Source organism: Somniosus microcephalus, chromosome 2, assembly GCF_052327205.1.
Source record: "Somniosus microcephalus isolate GS21.2 chromosome 2, FLI_Smic_1.0, whole genome shotgun sequence".
NCBI classification, from domain to species: Eukaryota; Metazoa; Chordata; class Chondrichthyes; order Squaliformes; family Somniosidae; genus Somniosus; species Somniosus microcephalus.
Window position 1 is genome coordinate 56806919 of NC_140988.1, and position 13460 is coordinate 56820378.

Here is a 13460-nt window from a genome sequence, read left to right on the forward strand (position 1 = left end):
CGCACTGTGCTCACTTCCCTACTCCCGCACTGTGCTCACACCTCTACTCCCGCACTGTACTCACTCCTCTACTCTCGCACTGTGCTCACTCCTCTACTCCCGCACTGTGCTCACTACTCTACTCCCGCACTGTGCTCACACCTCTACTCCCGCACTGTGCTCACTCCTCTATTCTCGCACTATGCTCACTCCTCTACTCCCGCACCGTGCTCACTCCTCTACTCCCGTGTTGTGCTCACTCCTCTACTCACGCAACGTGCTCACTCCTCTACTCCCGCACTGTGCTCAATCCTTTACTCCCGCACTTCGCTCACTCCTCTACTCCCGTACTGTGCTCACTCCTCTACTTCCGCACTGCGCGCTCCTCTGCTCCCGTACTGTGCTCACTCATCTACTCCCGCACTGTGCTCACTCCTCTACTCCCGCACTGTGCTCACTTCTCTACACTCGCACTGTTCTCACTCCTCTACTCCCGCACTGTGCTCACTCCTCTACTCCCGCACTGTGCTCACTCCTCTACTCCCGCACTGTGCTCACTCCTCTACTCCCGCACTGTGCTCACTCCACTACTCTCGCACCGTGCTCACTCCTCTACTCCCGCACCGTGCTCACTCCTCGACTCCCGGACTGTGCTCACTCCTCTACTCCCGCACAGTGCTCACTCCTCTACTCCCGCACTGCGCTCACTCCTCTACTCCTGCACTGCGCGCTCCTCTACTCCCGCACTGTGCTCACTCCTCTACTCCCGCACTGTGCTCACTCCTCTACTCCTGCACTGTGCTCACTCCTCTACTCCCGCACTGTGCTCACTCCTCTACTCCTGCACTGTGCTCACTGCTCTACTATCGCAGTGTGCTCACTCCTCTTCTCCCTCACTGTGCTCACTCCTCTACTCCCACACTTTGCTCTCTCCTCTACTCCCGCACTATGCTCAATCCTCTACACCCGCACTGTGCTCACTCCTCTACTCTCGCGCTGTGCTCACTCCGCTACTCCCGCACTGTGCTAACTCCTCTACACCTGCACTGTGCTCACTCCTCTACACCCGCACTGTGCTCACTCCTCTACTCTCGCACTGTGCTCACTCCTCTACTCCCGCACTGTGCTCACTCCTCTACGCCTATGCTGTGCTCACTCCTCTACTCCCGCAACGTGCTCACTCCTCTACTCCCGCACTGTGCTCAACCCTTTACTCCCGCTCTTTGCTCACTCCTCTACTCCCGCACTATGCTCACTCCTCTACACCCGCAATGTGCTCACTCCTCTACTCCCGCACTGTGCTCACTCCTCTACGCCCACGCTGTGCTCACACCTCTACTCCCGCACTGTGCTCGCTCCTCGACTCCCGCACTGTTCTCACTCCTCTACTCCCGCACTGTGCTCACTCCTCTAATCCCGCACCGTGCTCACTCCTCTACTCCTGCACTATGCTCACTCCTCTACTCCCGCACTGTGCTCACTTCTCTACTCCCGCACTGTGCACACGCCTCTACTCCCGCACTGTTCTCACTCCTCTACTCCCGCACTCAGCTGACTCCTCTGCTCCCGCACTGTGCACACGCATCTACTCCCGCACTGTGCTCATTCCTCTCCTCCCGCACTGAGCTCACTCCTCTATTCCCGCACTGTGCTCACTCCTCTACTCCCGCACTGTGCTCAATCCTCTACTCCCGCACTGTGCTCACTCCTCTACTCCTGCACTGTGCTCACTCCTCTACTCCCGCACTGTGCTCACTCCTCTACTCCCGCACAGGGCTCACTCCTCTACTCCCGCACTGTGCTCAATCCTCTACACCCGCACTGTGCTCACTCCTCTACTCCCGCACTGTGCTCTCTCCTCTTCTCCCGCAATGTGCTCACTCCTCTACTCCCGCACTGTGCTCAGTCCTCTACTCCCGCACCGTGCTCACTCCTCTACTCCCGCACAGTGCTCACTCCTCTACTCCCGCACTGTGCTCAATCCTCTACACCCGCACTGTGCTCACTCCACTACTCCCGCACTGTGCTCTCTCCTCTACTCCCGCAATGTGCTCACTCCTCTACTCCCGCACTGTGCTCAATCCTCTACACCCGCACTGTGCTCACTCCTCTACTCCCGCACTGTGCTCACTCCTCTACTCCCGCACTGTGCTCACTCCAAACACCCGCACTGTGCTCACTCCTCTACTCCCGCACTGTGCTCACTCCTCTACTCCCGCACTGTGCTCACTCCTCTACTCCCGCACCGTGCTCAGTCCTCTACTCCCGCACCGTGCTCACTCCTCTACTCCCGCACTGTGCTCACTCCTCTACTCCCACACTGTGCTCACTCCTCCACTCCTGCACTGTGCTCACTCCTCTACTCCGGCACTGTGCTCCCTCCTCCACTCCCGCATCGTGCTCACTCCTCTACTCCCGCACCATGCGCGCTCCTTTACTCCCGCATTATGCTCACTCCTCTTCTCCCGCACTGTGCCCACTCCTCTACTCCCGCACTTTGCTCACTCTTCTACTCCCACACTGTACTCACTTCTCTATACCTGCACTGTGCTCACTCCTCTACCCCCGCACTGTGCTCACTCCTCTACCCCCACACCGTGCTCACTCCTCCACTCCCGCACCGTCCTCACTCCTCTACTCCCGCACCATGCTCACTCCTCTACTCCCGCACAGTGCTCACTCCTCTACTCTCGTGCTGTGCTCACTCCTCTACTCCCGCACTGTGCTCACTCCTCTACTCCCGCACTGTGCTCACTCCTCTACTCCCGCACAGTGCTCACTCCTCTACTCCCGCACTGAGCTCACTCCTCTATTCCCGCACTGAGCTCACTCCTCTACTCCCGCACTGTGCTCACTCCTCTACTCCCGCACTTTGCTCACTCCTCTACTCCCGCACTGTGCTCACTCCTCTACTCCCGCACAGTGCTCACTCCTCTCCTCCCGCACTGTGCTCAATCCTCGACACCCGCACTGTGCTCACTCCTCTACTCCCGCTCTGTGCTCTCTCCTCTTCTCCCGCAATGTGCTCACTCCTCTACTCCCGCACTGTGCTCAATCCTCTACACCCGCACTGTGCTCACTCCTCTACTCCCGCACTGTGCTCACTCCTCTACTCCCGCACCGTGCTCAGTCCTCTACTCCCGCACCATGCTCACTCCTCTACTCCCGCACAGTGCTCACTCCTCTACTCCCGCACTGTGCTCAATCCTCTACACCCGCACTGTGCTCACTCCTCTACTCCCGCACTGTGCTCTCTCCTCTACTCCCGCAATGTGCTCACTCCTCTACTCCCGCACTGTGCTCAATCCTCTACACCCGCACTGTGCTCACTCCTCTACTCCCGCACTGTGCTCACTCCTCTACTCCCGCACCTTGCTCACTCCTCTACTCCCGCACAGTGCTCAATCCTCTACACCCGCACTGTGCTCACTCCTCTACTCCCGCACTGTGCTCTCTCCTCTACTCCCGCAATGTGCTCACTCCTCTTCTCCCGCACTGTGCTCAATCCTCTACACCCGCACTGTGCTCACTCCTCTACTCCCGCACCGTGCTCAGTCCTCTACTCCCGCACCATGCTCACTCCTCTACTCCCGCAATGTGCTCACTCCTCTACTCCCGCACTGTGCTCACTCCTCTACTCCGGCACTGTGCTCCCTCCTCCACTCCCGCATCGTGCTCACTCCTCTACTCCCGCACCATGCTCACTCCTCTACTCCCGTGCTGTGCTCACTCCTCTACTCCCGTGCTGTGCTCACTCCTCTACTCCCGCAACGTGCTCACTCCTCTTTTCCCGCACTGTGCTCAATACTTTACTCCCACACTTCGCTCACTCCTCTACTCCCGTACTGGGCTCACTCCTCTACCCGCGCACTGCGCGCTCCTTTACTCCCGCATTATGCTCACTCCTCTTCTCCCGCACTGTGCCCACTCCTCTACTCCCGCACTTTGCTCACTCTTCTACTCCCACACTGTACTCACATCTCTACACCCGCACTGTGCTCACTCCTCTACCCCCGCACTGTGCTCACTCCTCTACCCCCACACCGTCCTCACTCCTCTACTCCCGCACCATTCTCACTCCTCTACTCCCGCACCGTGCTCACTCCTCTACTCCCGTGTTGTGCTCACTCCTCTACTCCCGCAACGTGCTCACTCCTCTACTGCCGCACCGTGCTCACTCCTCTACTCCCGCACTACGCTCACTCCTCTACTCCTGCACTGCGCGCTCCTCTACTCCCGCACTGTGCTCACTCCTCTACTCCCGCACTGCACTCTCTCCTCTACTCCCGCAATGTGCTCACTCCTCTACTCCCGCACTGTGCTCAATCCTCTACACCCGCACTGTGCTCTCTCCTCTACTCCCGCACCGTGCTCACTCCTCTACTCCCGCACTGTGCTCACTCCTCTACTCCCGCTCCGTGCTCAGTCCTCTACTCCCGCACCTTGCTCACTCCTCTACTCCCGCACAGTGCTCAATCCTCTACACCCGCACTGTGCTCACTCCTCTACTCCCGCACTGTGCTCACTCCTCTACTCCCGCACTGTGCTCAATCCTCTACACCCGCACTGTGCTCACTCCTCTACTCCCGCACTGTGCTCACTCCTCTACTCCCGCACTGTGCTCTCTCCTCTACTCCCGCAATGTGCTCACTCCTCTACTCCCGCACTGTGCTCAATCCTCTACACCCGCACTGTGCTCACTCCTCTACTCCCGCACTGTGCTCACTCCTCTACTCCCGCACCGTGCTCAGTCCTCTACTCCCGCACCGTGCTCACTCCTCTACTCCCGTGTTGTGCTCACTCCTCTACTCCCGCAACGTGCTCACTCCTCTACTCCCGCACCGTGCTCACTCCTCTACTCCCGCACTGCGCTCACTCCTCTACTCCTGCACTGCGCGCTCCTCTACTCCCGCACTGTGCTCACTCCTCTACTCCCGCACTGTGCTCTCTCCTCTACTCCCGCAATGTGCTCACTCCTCTACTCCCGCACTGTGCTCAATCCTCTACACCCGCACTGTGCTCACTCCTCTACTCCCGCACTGTGCTCACTCCTCTACTCCCGCACCGTGCTCAGTCCTCTACTCCCGCACCTTGCTCACTCCTCTACTCCCGCACAGTGCTCAATCCTCTACACCCGCACTGTGCTCACTCCTCTACTCCCGCACTGTGCTCTCTCCTCTACTCCCGCACCATGCTCACTCCTCTACTCCCGCACTGTGCTCACTCCTCTACTCCCGCACTGTGCTCACTCCTCTACTCCGGCACCGTGCTCCCTCCTCCACTCCCGCATCGTGCTCACTCCTCTACTCCCGCACCATGCTCACTCCTCTACTCCCGTGCTGTGCTCACTCCTCTACTCCCGTGCTGTGCTCACTCCTCTACTCCCGCAACGTGCTCACTCCTCTTTTCCCGCACTGTGCTCAATACTTTACTCCCACACTTCGCTCACTCCTCTACTCCCGTACTGGGCTCACTCCTCTACCCGCGCACTGCGCGCTCCTTTACTCCCGCATTATGCTCACTCCTCTTCTCCCGCACTGTGCCCACTCCTCTACTCCCGCACTTTGCTCACTCTTCTACTCCCACACTGTACTCACATCTCTACACCCGCACTGTGCTCACTCCTCTACCCCCGCACTGTGCTCACTCCTCCACCCCCACACCATCCTCACTCCTCTACTCCCGCACCATTCTCACTCCTCTACTCCCGCACCGTGCTCACTCCTCTACTCTCGTGCTGTGCTCACTCCTCTACTCCCGCAACGTGCTCACTCCTCTACTCCCGCACTGTGCTCACTCCTCTGCTCCCACACTGCGCTCACTCCTCTGCTTCCGCACTGCGCTCACTCTTCTACTCCCTCACTGTGCTCACTCCTCTACTCCCAAACTGTGCCCCCTCCTCTACTCCCACACTCTGCTCTCTCCTCTACACCCGCACTGTGCTCTCTCCTCTACTCCCGCAATGTGCTCTCTCCTCTACTCCCGCACTGTGCTCACTCCTCTACTCCCGCACTGTGCTCACTTCTCTACTCCCGCACTGTGCTCACACCTCTACTCCCACACTGTACTCTCTCCTCTACTCTCGCACTGTGCTCACTCCTCTACTCCCGCACTGTGCTCACTTCTCTACTCCCGCACTGTGCTCACACCTCTACTCCCGCACTGTGCTCACTCCTCTACGCCCGCACTGTGCTCACTCCTCTACTCCCGCAATATGCTCTCTCCTCTACTACCGCACTGTGCTCACTCCTCTACTCCCGCACTGTGCTCACTTCTCTACTCCCGCACTGTGCTCACACCTCTACTCCCGCACTGTACTCACTCCTCTACTCTCGCACTGTGCCCACACCTCTACTCTCGCACTGTGCTCACTACTCTACTCCCGCACTGTGCTCACTCCTCTACGCCCATGCTGTGCTCACTCCTCTACTCCCGCAACGTGCTCACTTCTCTACTCCCGCACTGTGCTCAACCCTTTACTCCCGCTCTTTGCTCACTCCTCTACTCCCGCACTATGCTCACTCCTCTACACCCGCACTGAGCTCACTCCTCTACTCCCGCACTGTGCTCACTCCTCTACGCCCACGCTGTGCTCACTCCTCTACTCCCGCACTGTGCCCCCTCCTCTACTCCCGCACTGTGCTCACTTCTCTACTCCCGCACTGTGCTCACACCTCTACTCCCGCACTGTACTCACTCCTCTACTCTCGCACTGTGCTCACTCCTCTACTCCCGCACTGTGCTCACTACTCTACTCCCGCACTGTGCTCACACCTCTACTCCCGCACTGTGCTCACTCCTCTACTCTCGCACTCTGCTCACTCCTCTACTCCCGCACCGTGCTCACTCCTCTACTCCCGTGTTGTGCTCACTCCTCTACTCCCGCAACGTGCTCACTCCTCTACTCCCGCACTGCGCTCAATCCTTTACTCCCGCACTTCGCTCACTCCTCTACTCCCGTACTGTGCTCACTCCTCTACTTCCGCACTGCGCGCTCCTCTGCTCCCGTACTGTGCTCACTCCTCTACTCCCGCACTGAGCTCACTCCTCTATTCCCGCACTGAGCTCACTCCTCTACTCCCGCACTGTGCTCACTCCTCTACTCCCGCACTGTGCTCACTCCTCTACTCCCGCACTGTGCTCACTCCTCTACTCCCGCACAGTGCTCACTCCTCTACTCCCGCACTGTGCTCAATCCTCTACACCCGCACTGTGCTCACTCCTCTACTCCCGCACTGTGCTCTCTCCTCTTCTCCCGCAATGTGCTCACTCCTCTACTCCCGCACTGTGCTCAATCCTCTACACCCGCACTGTGCTCACTCCTCTACTCCCGCACTGTGCTCACTCCTCTACTCCCGCACCGTGCTCAGTCCTCTACTCCCGCACCATGCTCACTCCTCTACTCCCGCACAGTGCTCACTCCTCTACTCCCGCACTGTGCTCAATCCTCTACACCCGCACTGTGCTCACTCCTCTACTCCCGCACTGTGCTCTCTCCTCTACTCCCGCAATGTGCTCACTCCTCTACTCCCGCACTGTGCTCAATCCTCTACACCCGCACTGTGCTCACTCCTCTACTCCCGCACTGTGCTCACTCCTCTACTCCCGCACCGTGCTCAGTCCTCTACTCCCGCACCTTGCTCACTCCTCTACTCTCGCACAGTGCTCAATCCTCTACACCCGCACTGTGCTCACTCCTCTACTCCCGCACTGTGCTCTCTCCTCTACTCCCGCAATGTGCTCACTCCTCTTCTCCCGCACTGTGCTCAATCCTCTACACCCGCACTGTGCTCACTCCTCTACTCCCGCACCGTGCTCAGTCCTCTACTCCCGCACCATGCTCATTCCTCTACTCCCGCACTGTGCTCACTCCTCTACTCCCGCACTGTGCTCACTCCTCTACTCCGGCACTGTGCTCCCTCCTCCACTCCCGCATCGTGCTCACTCCTCTACTCCCACACCATGCTCACTCCTCTACTCCCGTGCTGTGCTCACTCCTCTACTCCCGTGCTGTGCTCACTCCTCTACTCCCGCAACGTGCTCACTCCTCTTTTCCCGCACTGTGCTCAATACTTTACTCCCACACTTCGCTCACTCCTCTACTCCCGTACTGGGCTCACTCCTCTACCCGCGCACTGCGCGCTCCTTTACTCCCGCATTATGCTCACTCCTCTTCTCCCGCACTGTGCCCACTCCTCTACTCCCGCACTTTGCACACTCTTCTACTCCCACACTGTACTCACATCTCTACACCCGCACTGTGCTCACTCCTCTACCCCCGCACTGTGCTCACTCCTCTGCCCCCACACCGTCCTCACTCCTCTACTCCCGCACCATTCTCACTCCTCTACTCCCGCACCGTGCTCACTCCTCTACTCTCGTGCTGTGCTCACTCCTCTACTCCCGCAACGTGCTCACTCCTCTACTCCCGCACTGTGCTCACTCCTCTGCTCCCACACTGCGCTCACTCCTCTGCTCCCGCACTGCGCTCACTCTTCTACTCCCTCACTGTGCTCACTCCTCTACTCCCAAACTGTGCCCCCTCCTCTACTCCCGCACTGTGCTCTCTCCTCTACACCCGCACTGTGCTCTCTCCTCTACTCCCGCAATGTGCTCTCTCCTCTACTCCCGCACTGTGCTCACTCCTCTACTCCCGCACCGTGCTCACTTCTCTACTCCCGCACTGTGCTCACACCTCTACTCCCACACTGTACTCACTCCTCTACTCTCGCACTGTGCTCACTCCTCTACTCCCGCACTGTGCTCACTTCTCTACTCCCGCACTGTGCTCACACCTCTACTCCCGCACTGTGCTCACTCCTCTACGCCCGCACTGTGCTCACTCCTCTACTCCCGCAATATGCTCTCTCCTCTACTACCGCACTGTGCTCACTCCTCTACTCCCGCACTGTGCTCACTTCTCTACTCCCGCACTGTGCTCACACCTCTACTCCCGCACTGTACTCACTCCTCTACTCTCGCACTGTGCCCACACCTCTACTCTCGCACTGTGCTCACTCCTCTACTCCCGCACTGTGCTCACTCCTCTACGCCCATGCTGTGCTCACTCCTCTACTCCCGCAACGAGCTCACTTCTCTACTCCCGCACTGTGCTCAACCCTTTACTCCCGCTCTTTGCTCACTCCTCTACTCCCGCACTATGCTCACTCCTCTACACCCGCACTGAGCTCACTCCTCTACTCCCGCACTGTGCTCACTCCTCTACGCCCACGCTGTGCTCACTCCTCTACTCCCGCACTGTGCCCCCTCCTCTACTCCCGCACTGTGCTCACTTCTCTACTCCCGCACTGTGCTCACACCTCTACTCCCGCACTGTACTCACTCCTCTACTCTCGCACTGTGCTCACTCCTCTACTCCCGCACTATGCTCACTACTCTACTCCCGCACTGTGCTCACACCTCTACTCCCGCACTGTGCTCACTCCTCTACTCTCGCACTCTGCTCACTCCTCTACTCCCGCACCGTGCTCACTCCTCTACTCCCGTGTTGTGCTCACTCCTCTACTCCCGCAACGTGCTCACTCCTCTACTCCCGCACTGCGCTCAATCCTTTACTCCCGCACTTCGCTCACTCCTCTACTCCCGTACTGTGCTCACTCCTCTACTTCCGCACTGCGCGCTCCTCTGCTCCCGTACTGTGCTCACTCATCTACTCCCGCACTGTGCTCACTCCTCTACTCCCGCACTGTGCTCACTTCTCTGCACTCGCACTGTTCTCACTCCTCTACTCCCGCACTGTGCTCACTCCTCTACTCACGCACTGTGCTCACTCCTCTACTCCCGCACTGTGCTCACTTCTCTACACCCGCACTGTTCTCACTCCTCTACTCTCGCACTGTGCTCACTCCTCTACTCCCGCACTGTGCTCACTCCTCTACTCCCGCACTTTGCTCACTCCACTACCCCCGCACTGAGCTGACTCCTCTATTGCCGCACTGTGCTCACTCCTCTACTCCCGCACTTTGCTCACTCCACTACCCCCGCAATGAGCTGACTCCTCTATTGCCGCACTGTGCTCACCCCTCCACGACCGCCAGGTGCTAAATCCTATACTCCCGCACTGTTCTCTCTCCTCTACTCCCGCACTGTGCTCACTCCTCTACACCCGCACTGAGCTCACTCCTTTATTCCCGCACTGTGCTCACTCCTCTACTCACGCACCGTTTTCACTCCTCTAATCCTGCACTTTTCTCACTCCTCTACTCCCGCACCGTTTTTACTCCTCTATTCCCGCACTGTGCTCACTCGTCCACTACCGCACTCTGCTCACTCCTCTACTCCCGCACTGTGCCCCCTCCTCTATTCCCGCACTGTGCTCACTCCTCTACTCCCGCACTGTGCTCAATCCTCTACTCCCGCACTGTGCTCACACCTCTACTCCCGCACTGTGCTCACTCCTCTACTCCCGCACTGTGCTCACTCCTCTACTCCCGCACTGTGCTCACTCCTCTACTCCCGCACAGTGCTCACTCCTCTTCCCCCGCACTGTGCTCCCTCCTCTACCCCCGCACTGTGCTCACTCCTCTACTCCCGCACTGTGCTCACTCCTCTACCACCGCACTGTGCTCACTCCTCTACCCCCGCACTGTGCTCACTCCTCTACCCCCGCACCGTGCTCACTCCTCTGCTCTCGTGCTGTGCTCACTCCTCTACTCCCGCAACGTGCTCACTCCTCTACTCCCGCACTGTGCTCACTCCTCTGCTCCCGCACTGTGCTCACTACTCTACTCCCGCACTGTCCTCACACATCTACTCCCGCACTGTGCTCACTCCTCTACTCCCGCACTGTGCCCCCTCCTGTACTCCCGCACTGTGCTCACTCCTGTACTCCCGCACTGTGCTCACTCCTCTACTCCCGCACTGTGCTCACTACTCTACTCCCGCACTGTGCTCACACATCTACTCCCGCGCTGTGCTCACTCCTCTACTCTCGCACTGTGCTCACTCCTCTGCTCCCGCACTGTGCTCACACCTCTACTCTCGCACTGTGCTCACTCCTCTACTCCCGCACTGTGCTCACTACTCTACTCCCGCACTGTGCTCACACCTCTACTCACGCACTGTGCTCACTCCTCTGCGCCCATGCTCTGCTCACTCCTCTACTCCCGCACTGTGCCCCCTCCTCTACTCCCGCACTGTGCTCGCTCCTCTACTCCCGCACTGTGCTCACTCCTCTACTCCCGCACTATGCTCACTCCTCTACTCCCGCACTGTGCTCACTCCTCTACTCCCGCACTGTGCTCACTGCTCTACTCCCGCACTGTGCTCACACCTCTACTCCCGCACTGTGCTCACTCCACTACTCTCGCACTGTGCTCACTCCTCTACTCCCGCACCGTGCTCACTCCTCTACTCCCGTGTTGTGCTCACTCCTCTACTCCCGCACTGTGCTCACTCCTCTACTCCTGCACTGCGCGCTCCTCTGCTCCCGCACTGTGCTCACTCCTCTACTCCCGCACTGTGCTCACTCCTCTACTCCTGCACTGTGCTCACTCCTCTACTCCCGCACTGTGCTCACTCCTCTACTCCTGCACTGTGCTCACTGCTCTACTATCGCAGTGTGCTCACTCCTCTTCTCCCGCACTGTGCTCACTCCTCTACTCCCGCACGTTGCTCTCTCCTCTACTCCCGCACTATGCTCAATCCTCTACACCCGCACTGTGCTCACTCCTCTACTCTCGCGCTGTGCTCACTCCGCTACTCCCGCACTGTGCTCACTCCTCTACGCCCGCACTGTGCTAACTCCTCTACACCTGCACTGTGCCCACACCTCTACTCTCGCACTGTGCCCACTCCTCTACTCCCGCACTGTGCTCACTCCTCTACTCTCGCACTGTGCTCACTCCTCTACTCCCGCACTGTGCTCACACCTCTACTCTCGCATTGTGCTCACTCCTCTAATCCCGCACTGTGCTCACTACTCTACTCCCGCACTGTGCTCACACCTCTACTCACGCACTGTGCTCACTCCTCTCCTCCCGCACTGTGCTCTCTCCTCTACGCCCATGCTCTGCTCACTCCTCTACTCCCGCACTGTGCCCCCTCCTCTATTCCCGCACTGTGCTCACTCCTCTACTCCCGCACTGTGCTCAATCCTCTACTCCCGCACTGTGCTCACACCTCTACTCCCGCACTGTGCTCTCTCCTCTACTCCCGCACTGTGCTCACTCCTCTACTCCCGCACTGTGCTCACTCCTCTACTCCCGCACAGTGCTCACTCCTCTTCCCCCGCACTGTGCTCCCTCCTCTACCCCCGCACTGTGCTCACTCCTCTACTCCCGAACTGTGCTCACTCCTCTACCCCCGCACTGTGCTCACTCCTCTACCCCCGCACTGTGCTCACTCCTCTACCCCCGCACTGTGCTCACTCCTCTACCCCCGCACTGTGCTCACTCCTCTACCCCCGCACTGTGCTCACTCCTCTACCCCCGCACTGTGCTCACTCCTCTACTCCCGCACTGTGCTCACTCCTCTACTCCCGAACTGTGCTCACTCCTCTACCCCCGCACTGTGCTCACTCCTCTACCCCCGCACTGTGCTCACTCCTCTACCCCCGCACTGTGCTCACTCCTCTACCCCCGCTCTGTGCTCACTCCTCTACTCCCGCACTGTGCTCACTACTCTACTCCCGCACTGTCCTCACACATCTACTCCCGCACTGTGCTCACTCCTCTACTCCCGCACTGTGCCCCCTCCTCTACTCCCGCACTGTGCTCACTCCTGTACACCCGCACTGTGCTCACTCCTCTACTCCCGCACTGTGCTCACTCCTCTACTCCCGCACTGTGCTCACTACTCTACTCCCGCACTGTGCTCACACATCTACTCCCGCACTGTGCTCACTCCTCTACTCCCGAACTGTGCTCACTCCTCTACTCCCGAACTGTGCTCACTCCTCTACCCCCGCACTGTGCTCACTCCTCTACTCCCGCACATTGCTCACTCCTCTACTCCTGCACTGTGCTCACTACTCTACTCCCGCACTGTGCTCACACATCTACTCCCGCACTGTGCTCACACCTCTACTCCCGCGCTGTGCTCACTCCTCTACTCTCGCACTGTGCTCACTCCTCTACTCCCGCACTGTGCTCACACCTCTACTCTCGCACTGTGCTCACTCCTCTACTCCCGCACTGTGCTCACTACTCTACTCCCGCACTGTGCTCACTCCTCTACTCCCGCACTGTGCTCGCTCCTCTACGCCCATGCTCTGCTCACTCCTCTACTCCCACACTGTGCCCCCTCCTCTACTCCCGCACTGTGCTCGCTCCTCTACTCCCGCACTGTGCTCACTCCTCTACTCCCGCACTATGCTCACTCCTCTACTCCCGCACTGTGCTCACTCCTGTTCTCCCGCACTGTGCTCACTTCTCTACTCCCGCACTGTGCTCACACCTCTACTCCCGCACTGTGCTCACTCCACTACTCTCGCACTGTGCTCACTCCTCTACTCCCGCACC